Genomic DNA, 17,183 nt, shown 5'->3' with positions numbered 1-17,183 from the left:
TTGATGAAAAAGCACTAAGTGGTCCAGATTGTGAAATTGACTAAGAAAATGATCTCATATTTTGATTTCAAACCCGAAAATGGAATCAGTACGGGCAAATTAGCTAAGGGTACAATTTTCATGTCCATCAGAGCAAGTTGAAAAATTAAGGTTTTGACTATATATGGGGTAAAAGTGTCATTTTCAAATCATTTTAACCCTCCAAGTTTGAAAATTTGAAAAGCCTTCTATGATGAAAAATGGTGGTTCCCACTCATATGCATCAATTCGAGCACCAGAGATGACATAATCGACCTCAAAACTATGAGCCAACGGTAAGTGATCTATCTTAAGCTTGTTATTCATTTCAATTTTGAATTTTTTTGTTGAATTTTTAATTTTTTGGCATGTTTAAGTCAGGCTTTCTCATTTTGTCATGCGAGACAGGATCTTGTCTCGTACGACAAACTGATTAAGTCTCTTTTTTCATTTAAGTCCATCAGTTTTATCATTCTAGGCCTACCCTTATATCATACGAGAACATTCAAAAGAGCCCATTTTGTCATCCTAGGGCTAGTCTTGTGTCGTATGGGAGTCTTTTGTCGTACTAGACCTATTCCCGACTCATACAAGTTACTGCTTCTACTGTGTTATGTCATTTAAAAAATAGTGAGCATGTTTAAAGGTGAAAACTTGAAATTTTGATTTTACAGTTGATGTAGTTGAATTTGCGTGATATTTTGCTTCTCTTATAGGCTAATTTGAAATGTTTTCTGATGGTTATTGTTTGGTTTTTTTGCAAGTTCGATTGCCTCACATTCTTTTCAGATGTGTCTATCCACCGACAATGACCTTAGTGTGTTAATTGTCATATATTGACTGGGCTCATATTGATTTGTGCGGATTGACCCACCTTCTTGATTTACTTGATATTTGTGTGAATCACGGAATGCTGACTGTGCTTGTAGAGAGATTTCATTCTAAGCATAACACATTCCACTTGCCAGTTAGGGAGATGACCATCACTCCCGAGGATGTATATAGGATTCTTTGTATCCCTTTTGCTGGGGGTAAGGTTGATTATGATGCAGTGCAGCTTCCTGGGTTAGTAGTTGTTAGACATTTTTTTCAAAGATCTTGATATTCTGACGAATTCTATCAGTTGGGACGTGATGATGGGAAGGTATAGTGAGGAATTTCCACTTGCTTGCATCTTGGCAAGTTTTATCAGGTTTTTTCTAATGTCAGACAGGGGACAGGAGGGATTTTTGTGTGGATGGGGCAGGATGTTAGAGAGGCTTATTGAGACCCCTCAAAGATTAGGTTGGGGCTCTTGTATATTAGCACACATGTATCGTGAGATACATGAGATTGTATTTAGGGAGGGGAAGAGTATGGCTGCAGGAGTTTTGATTTTATAGGTATGGGCCTGGGAGCACCTCCCAATTTGCAGGCCAATTGTAAATGATGACAGAGATCCTGGTCAGCCCATTGTATATAGATATTTAGGATATGTTACTCAGCCCCATCTGGGCAAGACATATTTTTGGAGACGGAAACTGGATGATTTGATAGCCGTGACATGGAGACCGTAAAGGGGTCTAGAACCATGGGACGATTGGAGGGTTGTTCACAGGGATTTGTTCATGACTCATCTACTAATCAGTAGATCACAGATAGTAGTCAAGCGATTCGTTGTTTCCCGAGTGATGATCCAGTATGGTAGACCTCAGGGGATCTTCCAGGAGTACACTGCATACACGCGTTATGCAGATGAGGAGAGGTAGGGATGGGCACCAAGATTATCTTATGCCTTGAGTATGCAAGAGCTAACTAGATTATAGCATCTCAGATGGGACTATATGGATGATGTTGCGGATGTGGGGGTCTTGCACCAGTATAGGGATTGGTTCTAGTAGCATCCATTCTTGATATTTATGGATCCAACTAAGCAGGTACCTCGCATAGAGGAGATAAAGGATGATTCCCCTATGCAGGGACAAGGATAGGGATAGAGACAAGGATAGAGAGTCAAGGCTCTGAGGCGTGCAGGTGGTGATCCTGGTGCTAGTAGCAACAGGGTACCAGCTGGTGGTAGATAATAGAGAGGAGTGGGTGGATCCCTAGATACGGTTGGAGTGAGACTTGGTGGAGTGAGAGTACTGGAGGGTGGAGGAGAGGAGGAGAGAGAAGCACTGAGAAAGCTTTGGCAGAGGAGAGAGAAGTAGGGAGAGGCAGAGGTAGAGATGGAGGAGGAGATGGAGGCAGAGAGCCTATGAGAGATGACGGGGCCGACACAGCGCAGTCAATGATAGCATGCCTAGCGAGGTTACAGTCACAATTGACAGTATCATAGACTCAGTTGGTGGAGCGAGACCATCAATTAGCAGAGATGAGAGAAGAGCGAGAATATTTGCGATAAGAGGTTCTTCATCAGAAGAGTCGGGCAACCTATTATGTTGTGGCTTACAACGTAGTTGTTCCAGTAGCGCAGCAGGTTGTACCATATTCACAGTATATGGCTCAATCTGAGGGAGCTCGAGCACCTCGTCAAGATCCCAGCCAGAAGGATCCACCTCCTCCACCAGGTGATGAGGGAGAGGTCAAGAGCTAGATTTTATTTTTGTAGCTCAGAGATTTATTGTAGATGCACCCAATCTTTGTAGCCCTTACGATTCTTGCTCTGATGGGAGTTTGTATATGTCAGTTGACATTATTTTGTACCCTGAGACTTGATGATTATATATATACGAGATTTAATTGGAATTCATAGTACTTGTGTCGATCAATTATGAGATGTTTTCTATATGCTTTATTCTATATGTATGCATATTTATTTATCATGGATGTATGTAATGCAGATGCATATGAATGTTTGTTTTTGTTTCTTTTCATATGCAAATAAATGATGAAAATGAGTAATGAGTAATGCAAATTTTTATATTTTCTTTTTTCTTATGCAATAAGATGAATGTGAATGAGTGATAATGAAATGTATGAATCTATATAAGATTCTTATGTATGTAGCTAACATCTCAATACACAAGTACTTGATCAAAGAAATGATGAAAAAAAGGCTGCTTAGCTAAGAAATGATGATGCATCCAACTCTCATTTAGAAGATAAAGAGATTACTACCATACCAAAATCACTCTAAATTCACAAAATACAGAATGAAATGCAAAATGAGATGCAAAATAAAATGCCACCTAAACCTAGTCATTGGATTTAAAATGCTTAAGTTTCATCACTGAGCATAACAAACATAACAGGCAGATTAGTGTTCCTTTCTTTTCATGTGCAATATTAATTATCTTGTCCACAATGACCTTTTTTCGTTCATATCCTTGGACAAATTTCACAGGGACTTGGATTACGTGATAAAGAAATTCCCTTAAAACAGACAAAGAAATGATGTGAACCTCCCTGTAGCATACAAATAAGCAAAGTCGAGGTATGTGTGGTGATTTCACCTTGATGTGAAGGCCCTTATCATAGACACCCAACTTATTAGATGTTTCCAGATCATCAGAATCATTCCTACAAGCAGAAAACAAAAAAAAAATTATGCCCCCAATCCTTGCTTCTCTTAGTCAAGATAGACTTCCTCAAGTTACTCAGAGGGATAATAATCAAAAATCAATATAAAAGACAGCATACAAAGAAAATTTTCATTCATAGCTCAAAATGTTTAGTGATTGTTTTCAGTAATGTTGTTTTTCTTGTGTACTCAGTGATAAAACTCTTCGGTAGTTAGGAGACAGGTGACTGACTTAGAGTGGATGACCAGGTTTCACTAACGGAAAGATGACTTCGTTGATACTGCTTAGGACATGTAAATTTCTCTGTCAATTAACCTAAGACTAGGAAATTAATCAATTTCAATCCATAGGGATTCTAACGAACCAGAATGTCACAAAAGTGAGTGAAATATATGTACAAGCGATAATAAAGATGCATGAAAGCAGGAAATGCCAACGTTGTGTTGATAGATGGAGCGTTGAGTACAAGAGGTGCCTGTTTACCAGGTTTTCACCTACTTGGAAGAGATTAATTATTTTTTTTACCAAGGTGCCTGTTTACCAGGTTTTCATTGGGGCATTTCTTTTTCTTTTCTCTTTTTTTTTCTTTTTTTTTCAGGACTTTTTATGATTTTTTTTTTTCAGGACTTTTTCAGTTGTACAAGTTGTTGGAGCAGAGAATGCTAAGTGAAGAATTTCTTCAAATGGATGGTGTTAATCGGTTCATGGAGTTGTTCTCCTTCCAATGTTGAGATCTAATAGGCACCAGAGTCAAATACTACAGTAATGATGTAGGGACCCAGCCAGTTGGGTTCAAACTTCCCTTTGTTGTCTCAAAACTGTTGATTTTTAGGATTTTCTCTCAGAACTAGGTCACCAACCTGAAATTCTCTTTGTCAAACCTTCTTGTTATATCCTCTAGACATTCTCTTTTGATACACTCTGAGATGATCAAATGCCACTTTCCAGAATTCATCCAACAATTCGAGTTCTTGCAATCTAGATATCTTATAGTCTTCATTAGTAACAAGACCTTGCAAAGAAACTCTTAGAGATGGTATTTCTACTTCAACAGATAATACTGCTTCGGACCCATACACCAAAGAGAAAGGTGTAGCCCCAGTAGGTGTTCTGATACTTGTTCTGTAAGCCCATAATGTAGGATTGAGCTGCAGATGCCAATCCTTCTCAGATTTGTTTACTGTTTTGTGTAAAATAGTCAACAGGTTTTTGATAGATGCCTCAGCTGGTCCATTACCTTGAGGATAATATACAGATGACCAGTGTTGTTTAATTTTGAATTTCTCACAGAGCTCATCCAAATATTTATTCTTAAATTGTCCTCCATTGTTAGTCACGATGGATGAAGGTATCCCATACCTACAAATGATATGGTTTAGAATGAACAGAGCTACTTATTTACCAGTTGCTTTGATGAGAGGAACCGCTTCTACCCACTTAGTGAAGTACTCAGTGGCAATTATGATAAACTTTGTCTGTTGGATGATGCAGGATAGATCTGACCAATGAGATCAAAGGCCCATTGCTAGAAAGGCCAATGTGTGATGAACGGTATGAGATCCCTTGCTGGAGCATGTATGAGATTTCCATGTAGCTGACATTTTTCACAAGTTTTAGAAAACTTTATAGCATCCTTCTCCATGTCTGGCTAGTAGTAGCCAGCCCTTATTAGTTTTCAAGCTAAAGTAAGACCATTCGAATGAGATCCACAAATACCTTCATGGACTTCTGATAATGCACGTTTAGACTCTTCAATTTCTAGACACATAAGAAATGTACCATCCAAACTTCATCTAAACAAATCACTAGCAATGAAGACATAGCGTGAATAATTTCAAGTTAAGATCCTTTTCTCATTACAGGTAAGATTTTCTAGAATAATATGGTCATGCTGATAAGAGTAAATGTGGTTATATCGAGATGAGTGATGTCCAATAATAGAACAGACTATCTGGGACTCAAGAGAATCATAGGCAGGGTAATGTAACTCTTCCACCAGGAATTCAAAGTGAAAATTAGATTCTTGTAACTCAGGTATAGACGCCAAGGTTGTCATAGCATCTGCTGCTCTGTTTGTTGATCTGGGAATCTGCTGGAATGATACAAAAGTAAAATACTTCTTGAGATCATCAACCATTCTCTTATAAGGCATCAGTTTCTTATCTCGAGTCTAATATGTATCATTGATTTGATTGATAATTAGTTGAGAATCTGGATAGATATGTAAGTCCAAAACCTTCAATTCAATAGCTAGCTTGATCCTGCTTACCAAAGCTTCATACTCTGCAATATTGTTTGTGCAAGGGAAAATAATCTTGGAAGCCTTGAGGATTGAATATTTCTGAGGAGTGATAAATAGTATTCCAGAACTAGAACCATTTTGGGTGAAAGATCCATCAAAGAACATCTTCCATGATTTTTGAGTAAGGTGCATTATTGATTCATCTGGAAATTCTATATGCAGCGGTTGAGTGTCTTCAAGTGGAGCTTCAGCGAGTTGATCTACAATTACTTGTCCTTTGATGGCTTTGCATTCTACATATTTAATATCAAACTCTGTAAGTACCATGACCCATTTTGCTAATCTTCTGGTGAGTGTTGCTTTGTTGAGAAGATACTTGAGCAGATCAATCTTAGCTACTAGCTTGATGGAATGTTCCAACATGTAGTGTCTCAATTTTTGTGATGCAAAGACTAATGCCAAGCATGCTTTGGCTAATATAATGTAGTTCATTTCATAAGACACCAATGTTCTGTTGATGTAATATATATCTCTCTCTTTTTTATTTTCATCTTGTTGTGCCAGAAGCGCCCCCAATGATGAATCAATGGCTGATATGTATAAGATCAATGGTTTTCCCTAAATTGGTGGCATCAGTATTGGTGGTTTGGATAGGTACTCTTTGATCTACTAAAGGTCTTGTTCACATTCTTGATCCTAGTTATATATTACTCCTTTCCTCAATGTTTTTGTGAAAGGTTGAGCTTTGTCTGCCAGCTGAGAAATGAAGCATCTGACTGATTGGAGACGTCCTTGTAAACTTCTCATTTGACTGATGTTCTTTGGAGGTGGCATTTCCATTATAGCTTGGACATTCTCAAGATCAACCTCAATTCCCTTCTTTGAAATAATGTAGCCATGTAGTTTACCAGATGTCACTTTGAATGCACACTTTTTTGGATTTAGCCAAAGTTTGAATTTTTCCATTCTATCTAGTATAGGGCCTAGCTCTTGAATATGCATGGATCTCTTCATAGTCTTTACTAGAGTGTCATCAACATAGTCTTCCATATTCTTATCCATCATATCATGAAATATAGTTGTTACTGCTCTTTGATAAGTTGCTCCTACGTTCTTCAGCCCAAATGGCATGACATTCTAGCAAAAGGTTCCCCATGCACAGGTGAAAGATGTCTTTTCTTGATCTCCAGGAGCTATTTTTATCTCATTATAACCGAAGAATCCATCCATTAGTGAGTACATCTCATACCCAGCAGTCATATCGACTATCAAATCAATGTTTGGCAACGGAAAGTCATCCTTTGAACAAGCTTTTTTGAGATCTCTGAAGTCTATGCAAACCCTTATAGATTTGTCTGCCTTTGACATAGGTACTATGTTTTAAATGCATTTCACATAGTCTATAGCTCTGATAAATCCAACCTTTAGCAATTTTTCAAGCTCAGCTTTGACTAGTAATGCCACAAGAGGGTGAATCTTACGGAGTTTTTGCTTGATTGATTTAACTCCTGGTGTGATAGAAAGATGATGCATGATAAGATCAAGATCTAGGCTTGGCATATCAGAGTATGTCCATGCAAAATTGATCTTCTTTTCTGAAAAGAGATGAGTGAAATCTTTCAATTCTTTCGCTGATAATGATTGAGCTACATGAATGATGTGTGGTGTCTCTTGACTCCCAATGTTCACTGGTTGAGTTGGCTCAATCAATATAGAAGACCTCAATTGGAAGTGACTTTGTAGTATATCAAGTATCTCACCTTCAGGCGCCTCAGAGAGGTTTTCACCCTTAGGTACGTCCTTTATTTTCTCTTTTTTAGATTCTAACACCACCACAATGTGGTTTTCACCATTAGAAATTTTATTTTTATTTTTCGGATTTTAGCGACTAAGATACTTGATATCTGTTTCAGTCATATTTTCACTATGTTCACTAGTGGAAGAGTACATGGGTTCAAATGCATTTAGGTAATAAGATAGTCTGTAGTCATTAGAAAAAGTAGGTACATTCATGGGTTGGCCTTGTAGACTACAGTCAATTAATTCAGGATGTACCAAGGATAGAGTGTGGACAGGTTCAAGGGAGTTCTTGTCATCACAATTGCGGATCAAAAATTTGAGTTCCAGAAGGATACCTTGCGTAAATGTCTCAAGACGAGGAAAAGTCAAAATATGATTATTAAATTGCATGTTAATATTTAGTTCGCCTAATCCAATAGACCTACTTGTAGCATCGTTCTCTACACCAGGCTGAACTTCATATCGAGGTTCGACAGTAACAAGATCAGTAGACAAATTCTTGCCATTTATATCAAAGGATTCAGAGTTTGATGTTGAGTAGATATTGTCACAAACAAGACTATTGTTAGAGTCCTCATAGTCATTGGATGAAGTTTTTGAGTCTTCTTCAAGTAGTTGAATGAATGTATGTATGGTATCAACACCAACATCTTTAATGTTGCAAGTTCCTTCAAGATTTGGCTCATTTAGCATTTGTATCTGACACACCTGTTGACATGATGTTGATGGTTTTGTGACCCCCTGTCGTCTACTCCATTCAGCTTCCTCTAGACTGATGACTAGTTCTACTTCTATAGTTTCCAATTCTTCTTGTGTAATCCCATACCTGATTTGTTCTGTTTTATTAGAGGGGTATATAATAGATGAAAAACTTTTTGGTATTCTTCCTTCCTTCAACCCTTGTTCATAGTCTGCTTGTCTTTTTAGTCTGATTTCATGTATCTCCTTTTCTAGCTTTAAGCGCATCAGCTCTTTAGTATCATTTGTGATACCGCTAGACTCTTCTAGAGTTTTTGTACTGGATGTATCTGAGAGGTGGTCTAGACCCCATTCATACTCATTTGAGTCAGTCTCTGAATCGTCTACTTGTTGCCTACCAGTGTATGTGACTGGAACTTTTAGTGGTGCAAACAATTCTCTAATTCTTTCTACTTCATCTCTTATATCCTCTGGGACTTCAACTCCTTGTATTGTTGTAGTTGACACCATCAGAACTTGAGTGCTGACTGTTTCTTCTTTCTTGATTGTTGATTCCTCTTTCTCTTTTACACACTCTACTTGAATTTGTTGAGTGTTTGTTTCATGTAATATTGAAGGCGATATCCTTTTCTGCCACTTAGACTTAGAAGCATGTTTTTAGTCTGATGTCTTTTTTGGATTGTACCCTAGTCCAACCTTATCATTTGTTGATTTTGTTTGCAGCTGAATTGGTTCAATAATACCCTCTTGATGTTTTCCCAGGGGACTAGTACCTGAATATCCCATGCGTTGAATCATTTTGTAGCCTGGACCATATTGTGTTGAGGAAATCTCACAATGTTGTACTTCCTTGTTTTCACTATCTTCCTTAAAAGGCCATATTAGAACAACACCCTCTTCTATTTCATTTGCCAAGGAAATAGAAGATTGTACAAAAAGACCATCATATATGATATTCAGAGTTGAAGTCTGTGTTTTCATAGCCTTTGATGGTTTTCCCAATTGTTTTGGCGATGGAGGAAGAGAAACTAATGAAAGTACTAGTTCTATCTTGTATCCATCCATGCTAGTATATGTAATTTTCAATTTCTTTTCCAAGTCTTTCATCAAGGCTTCTAAACTTTCATTTGTAGAGGTTTCCCTATTATGAGGCACAAAGATATCAGCACATTTTTTCAATGCATTACAGGGGACATTTGTATCAGTAGGAATACTGACCTCAACTCTGTTATAAGGAAATTTTAAACATTGATGGTATGTAGATGGAACTGCCTTCATTTCATGAATCCATGGTATACCTAGTAAGATATTATATAACAGAGGAAGATCAAGTACCTAGAAAATGACATCTCTTTCTACAGGTCCTACCCTGATTGGTAATGATACTAGACCTTTAGAGGTCCTTTCCTCTTCATCATAGGCTTTAATTGTTATTTTCTTGACCAGATCAGTGACATTTTCAGAAAATCCTAGTTGTGTAAGCAGACTGTAAGTACAAATATTCAACCTCGCGCCTCCATCTATCAAAACATGTTTAACTCTATGCTTATGGATCATGGCTTCAATGTGCAATGGTTGGTTATGTGGATGATTTAGTGAGTTGTCATCTTCTTTAGAGAAGGTCAAATAGTGAGGTGAAGTTAGATGACCCACCATGGATTGAAACCGATCAATGTCTAAATCTTTTGGAACATTAGTGGTGAGGAAGGCGTTATCAAAGATTTCTTTGTGAGCAGAAGAGATTTTTAGTAATTCAAAGATGGAAATTTGAGCGTTTATCTTTTTGAACTGTTCAACAATGCTATATCCAAAGGATGATGATGAAGTTAGCTTTTTAAATTTATCAAATGTTGATTCTTTTTGTTTGTTTGACGAGGCTGGTAGGTTTGACGTTGTTTGAGCCGGAGTTGAAGAACTAGCTCCTTGGAGAGTCACTTTCTTTTGAGAATGGGTCATAGCCTTTTCATATCATGACTCATTTTGTTTATCTTGGATTATGATCACATTGCAATATTCAGATTGGGAAGGCTCAATCATGTTGATGATGTTGTCATTGCTGGTATAAGTATAATTTACTTTGGCACCTCCTTTGGTCTTTGAGGAATCACCTTGTTCGTAAATAGGTAAGGGGTCCTTAAAAGCTTTATGATCAGCATTTGTCGGGTGATTCCCGACAACAATTTTACCAACGTCTTTCAGATCTTGGATCTCATGCTTGAGCTTCATGCAGTTGTTTGTGTTATGACCTTTATTCTGATGGTAGTCGCAGTATTCATTTTCTTTCCACCCTTTTGGTTTGACTTCCAGATCATATGGCCTAGAATTATCTGGTAACATTATCAGGTTGCTTGCCAATAGAGTTTTGAAAGCGGATTCGTATGATTCTTCCAGAGGAGTGAATTTGCGTCTAGGTTTCGAAAGCCAAGGTTTCTCTTTGAACCACTCTTTTGCTTTCTTTGGAGGATTTTCTACTGTGGTTTCAGCTGCTTTGAGTGCGTGTGTGCCACTAACCAAGTTGAATATCATGGGCTTTGAGTTGGTTTTAACAGTGTCTACTACTCCGTCATTAACAACGTTCTTATTGTTGTCTTTGTCATACTTCCAATACTTTTTCTTCTCTTTAGAGCTAGATGTTGGTTGTGTTTCCTTCCAAGGCATAATATCTCCTTTCTTTATAAGAACATCTTCCATTTGGATAGCATTATCTACCATTTTGTTCAATGATGGGTGTACTTGCATTTGGATACTATATTTCAATTCAGGGATCAGATTGTTGACGAATATATCCATTTTCTCAACATCTGGGATAGGCCATGAATACCTAGAAAACATCTTTCTCCAACATTGGAGGAAAGTGAGAAAAGGCTCCCTTGTTTTCTATTTGTATTGCAAAGTTCGATCATAGTAACAGGATGTCGAATGTTGTAGGAGTATTGTTGTAAAAATAGTTGGATTAGTTCTTTAAAAAAAATTATCCCCTTAGGTAGACTTGAGAACCATTTCATAGCTTGTCCTCCCAAACTCCTCAGAAAAAGGTGCATGAGATACGTTTGATCGTGCATGAACTCCATGCAGGCAGCAAAAATTTCTCTGACATGATCTTGAGGATCTGAGGTACCATCATATTTGTCAAATTTTGGAATCTCAACTCATGAATGGAATGGAGGCATGTATAGGATTTTGTCAAATGGAAATGGGCATATTGTCTCCAGAGAATATTGTTTTGGGGATTTATCCTTGTTTTTTAGTTTTGTGATCTCAATTCGTCAGGCTTGTAATTGTCTATGGACCATTATTATGGGTGATTATTCCTTTTAGTGATGAGAGTCTGAATGTCATATCCAGTAGGAAGTTCGGCACCTTGTTTTGCTAGTTCTAGAAAATAGTCTTCTTTTTCTCTAGCCATGATAGCCTTCATCATTTTTTGGAAATCTTTATCCTTTTGACATTTATGAATATCTTTTTCTGGAGGTTCAGAATCTTTAGCTTCACTCGATGAGGAATTATTGTTGGTTTCATGAATACTGAGGTCGTCTTCATCATTCTATTTTGTTCTAGGTATAGTGGGAGATACAGGCTCATCATAAACTGGTATCTCCGATGATGAAGGTTTTTCAGTCAGGGGATCCTCTTCAAAAAATGGATTATATTTATATGCAAAGGGTTGCCCTTTGCCTTTGGCATCTTTCTTACGAGAATTCCTGGTTGAGTAGGCAATTTTATTGATTGGTGTGACCTAAAGTTGTTTTATTGATTGGTGTGACCTAAAGTTGTTTCGGGGATGAAAACACAGAAAATGCATAATATGAATAATAACTCCAATCACAGCATGCAAACCCTATGGAAATTGGTGAGAGAAGAAAACCTTTTCTTGTAGACTTAGGTACACACCCAATAGCTAATCAGAATATAGTTGTTGAGTCTCATGCAATGGATTCTCAATGCTATATTAGTTGACTCCAAACGTTAAAGGGGGCACAAAATGACAAGCATCTTGGGAGAGTTACTATCTCTCTTGCACAAAGATTATCCCCCCTTTCGGAGGTGAACCGGGTAGCTTTTGATTTAAATTGGAACTAGTAAGGGGTTCATTCGACGCGTTGAGGTATAAACTCAATTAAGAGGTCTCCCAACCTTGAAAACCAAGGTTTAATATACCCAAGGGTACAGAGGAGAGCTATTCTTGAGTACTATCATTGACTTGATTTTCATCAAACCACGTTTATTTTATAGTGGGTTGGATTACTTGGCATTTAGTCATTCCCTCTTGGGTCATTCCCCTCACACCGGCTATAATAGACTTAAGAGTTATTAGCTCCTCAGGAGGGCAGGCCTGCTAAAGATGTAAAAATCTCAAAACTTAAAGAAAATGCCTCAAGGGTCTGGATTTCTGATTGTCTATAAAGACAAGAGCATACTCTCCTACCTCTCAGAATTTACTTAAAATATAAAATATAGATTTTTTCTTTAACCAGATAGCAATTTAGGTTCCTAAAAATGAATTTAAAGAATACATGATGTTTAGTCGATCCTTCTTAGGCAACCTGCAAAGACAACAAATCAGTAGTCATTTTGTCTTTGTGCGCCAAGCATATTCTTCGACAAGCGTTTTGCAAAAAAACTTATTAGGCTGTGATAAAATCTTAGACAGACAGATAAACAGCTAGGGTCAGTCATCAGTATAATCAAAATTGAATGAGAAATTTGAAGAATGAAATCTGCTTTTTAACCAGAAAAATACATAATCATACAATAATTCTTACCAGATCGTACAACACCTGTAGTTTGTCATTTGGCCATATGGGAAATTTCGTACGACAAATCATGAAAACTGTATGGATGAAAATCCGAAAAGTCAAAAAATCCAAAAAAAAAAAATAAGCAGTCAGTCTTGGAGGCCGAAAAATGTAGTCTTCTACCCCACGATGGGTGCCAAAAATGTGTGTGAAAAAGTGAAATAAGTCTGATAGTTGCAAGCACAATACTTCAATTAATTCATTACATGTATGGTTAGTAAATCAATCATCAATAAATAATAAACCATAACAAAGCGACTAATTGCCTTCTAAAAGATGCGAGTATAAGATTGCTCTTAGATTTTTATAAGCGATACTAGTGACTAGACTACACCAAGAAGAAGGATTTAATCTATATGATATTAAACTATATGGATGCAAGATGGATGAATAATTCAAGCAATGATGGATTCAAGCAATAATGAATAAACTAAATATGCAAAAAGAAATTAAACTAAGATGCAATAATCTCAAAAAGCAAGCACAAGATCTTCAATGACTCCAGAGCAAAATCAGCATAATAATAATCTCCAAGGTGTTTCTCAAATATCTCTTGGGTGATTTGAATGAGAGCTAAAGGCTGAATTTATAGAAATTCACAAGAGAGATCAAGAAAAAGTACAATTTAGAATTAATTGAAATAATTGAGAAATGAGGTTCAATTAACCTTGAGATAGATTCCAATTATAGTTTAATTGAAATGCATTCAGATAAGAAGTCCAAGTTGCATTGGAAATAAGAATAATTCATTCCATGCACTTGTGATAAAAATAGATAATTCTTTGATTTATTCAAGAAAAGAGTCTTTTAATGCAACTGAGCTTCTTTTTCTCAAAAGCTTTGAGTTCTAATTTTAGAGAATGATTAATAATTCAATTTATTGCCTTTTTTGATTTCAAGTTCTCAATTTAGAAAAAGAAATAATATCTCAAGTTTGATTTATCTTTCAATTCAATTATTTTATTTTATTTTCAATTTAACTCTTGATTTGTGATTAATTCCTCTTTTGTAATAAATTAATTCCTTTTTTGCATGATTAAATGGCAAATTTATTAATTAATTAAATATGCTAGGATATTTAATAAATTAAACAGGATAATTGATCAAAATGATATTCTTGGAATGATTCAATTAATTAAATAAATATTTAATTAATATTGAGTAATTGACTTGTCATGCAATATTTGATGATTAAAGAATTAATCAATGTGCTCAAGATTGATTTAATTGCCTTTGGTTAGGACCTTGGTGATGTTGTCGAGATTAGGGGCCCATGGTTTAGATGACCAATTTTAGGGTATTATAGGTATTAAGGAAGAAAACTGAAGAGACTAAGGTAAAATCAAAGAAGCAATCGGTTAGGAAAGTTACTATCAGGGTACTAGCACAGAAAAGTGTGCCTAAAGAAACACCTCTTACCCCATCTGGTACTGGAAGAAGAAAGAAAAAGGGTAACAATGATCGGGAACTTTTATCTAGTAATGTAACTATTATTCCACCCAACACTTGTGCAGAATTAGTAGATGAAATAACTAAAAATGGTATGTTAAAGAATGTACAATTTTATTATGAACATTTGGATAATGATGAACACAGAGATGTAGAGGAATCAGTTTTGTTGTATTTGGATATTTATAAGAAAGCCTTGTTAGAAATTGAAAATCAAATACAAACATAGTTATATGACAATTTATATGCTAGATGATTATCAACAATGGAAGAGGACAGGCATATAAAGATTCAGGAGTTGTTATATGTTTGTGTTTCCATTACTCTAGAGGAGATGGATAGGACACTTCAGATTGCTAATAGGAAAATCTTTCACAGTAAGCACATAATAATTACTTATGTTAGATAGGGTAAATGAGATAGTCAAGGAGACCCACAAGGCATGGGTTAAATTCTTTTCAGAAAACTGTGGATTTTTATACTTCACCGGAACCTAAGAAAGATACTATAGACATCTCGGTTGAAGGGAAAGGTAAAGGTATTGTGGGTACTTCACCCTCAATTTTGAAAAATATTAAGATATTGGATATAGAGCCCCCAGTAGAAACTAATGTATAGGAAAATGTTGAGATATCGGCAAATATAGAGAGTGTAAAGGTTGAAAGTGTGCAAGTTACTAATGTTGAGGACAATAGTCCTCCGGATCAGAATGTATAGGATGAGTTTGTAGTTCCTAGGGAGGAACCCACAGTTACTGAGACTGCACCAAGTGGTGAAGCCACTGGTGCAAGTGAGGAAGCTATAAAAATTAAACCATCAGAGGAGAAGAAAGGGGAATCTGGCAGGGAACCGGTAGTGAGCCCATCATTGTTGTCAATTGACACCTTGCAGGTTGAATAGAAAATCATAACTGAGATGAGTTCTACTAAACTCATGATGATGGATGCACAAAAAATGATGCAGGAAGAATCTATGGATAAAGGAGTTATTGATCAGTCTATCACTACTTTGCATAGACTTGTCCCAGAGTGCAAATTTGACAATGAGGCGAGCCCATCTCGCAAGCTTGAGATAATCATATAGAACATTTCAAAGGACTTGCAGTCTTTATAGAAGATATCAAACTGAAAGGCATTGGAGAGGTTTACATAGGAAAAGAGAGCTACATTTGATCAGATGATTGAATTAGAGAGGAAGGAGATTAATGATAAGTTGAAATTGATTAATAATGCATTGAGGTAGTGTACTAATATTTATAGAGTATGTTATAACACAGGTTTGCTTATTGCTGAGACAAATAAAAGGATTAAGAATATTCAGGAGGAGATTGTAAGTATAATCAATTCTTTTGATGGTTCAAATTCATTGACTACATATATTAATGGTCAGATTTTGGTATTGAAAGCCCAAGTTTTAGCTCTTGAGAGAGAAAAAAAATAAAATCATAAGGAGAGCTAGAAGTCTTAGAGGGTTGGTGAGTCCCTAGATGGATTCATTAAGTGTACATAAGAAGGAGTGTATAGATATGGTTGGTAAGCCCACACTAGTAGAGCTTAATTAGAAAGAGTAATATGCCCATATGATAAATGGACTTGTATCTATTTGCGACACCTTCAAATCTAGTTGGGATACTTATCTAGAGCTTTTGGAGAAGGCCTATCCAAAAAATTTCAAATGTATTCAGCTCCAGTAAGGTATTTCGGGACATTCCTTATACAATATTTCATTTTTCGTCCCGATTTTTTCTTTTTGGTATTTTTGGTTGCCATTGATGTCAAACGGGGAGGTTTAAGTGAAAAATATTAAGGAGATCAAAAGGTATGGAGTATTTTGTTCAGATGGATATTCAGATCAGGGGGAGTAGGCTCAAGATGAAACCGACAGATGGAAACCATGATCATTTTTCAAATGAGTGTTGCCATCAATGCCAAAGGGTGAGATTATTGGCAATTGACACTCAATTTGGCTGGTTTCAATATCTTTTCATTGATGGAAACATGGCAACATGTTCCGACTTCATATTTTGGTTTAGTAGTGTACCAATAGACACTTCACCGGCACCAGCACCGGCACTGACAGGTTGGAAAGGATTCTTTGGTTACTAGTAATGCAGGCTGATATGCTTTACATCTAGGTTATCAGTATTGGAGGCCGACATCATTTGGGAGATAGGGCATCAGCAATTGATTTTGATATTTATGTATTTATGTTATCTAGCCGCCATATATATTCATATTATAATTATCTTTGTAAGCCAGCATAAGGCATGATAGTTTGTAAAGGGTATATAGGTCAGTTGATTAGATCATTTTGGAATATGTATGAATAAGGAAATAATGAAGGATATGTGAAATATATGAGAGAGATTATGTATGTGAGGACATTTATGTAAGAGGTTATTCTGGCAAGGGTTTAGGGTTTCAGACTAGAACAGACAGAGCTTAACAGGAACTGTATTCAGGCATAAAAGATGTTATCTTTGTAGTTCAATCATTTCTCTGGATTGTAGCCTAGATTTGTATGTAGTCAGTGAGGCTCCTTTTGTTATTGAGTGGTGTGCTCTAGGTTGTAAGCCTTCCTGCAAGTGCAAGCCCCTATATTTTGTAATATCTCTCCATATGGCTAGTGGATTGATATTGTGGATCACAAATCCCACTATGGTTTTTACTCTTTTAG

Source organism: Cryptomeria japonica, chromosome 11, assembly GCF_030272615.1.
Source record: "Cryptomeria japonica chromosome 11, Sugi_1.0, whole genome shotgun sequence".
Taxonomy (NCBI): domain Eukaryota; kingdom Viridiplantae; phylum Streptophyta; class Pinopsida; order Cupressales; family Cupressaceae; genus Cryptomeria; species Cryptomeria japonica.
This window is presented reverse-complemented; position numbering follows the sequence as displayed.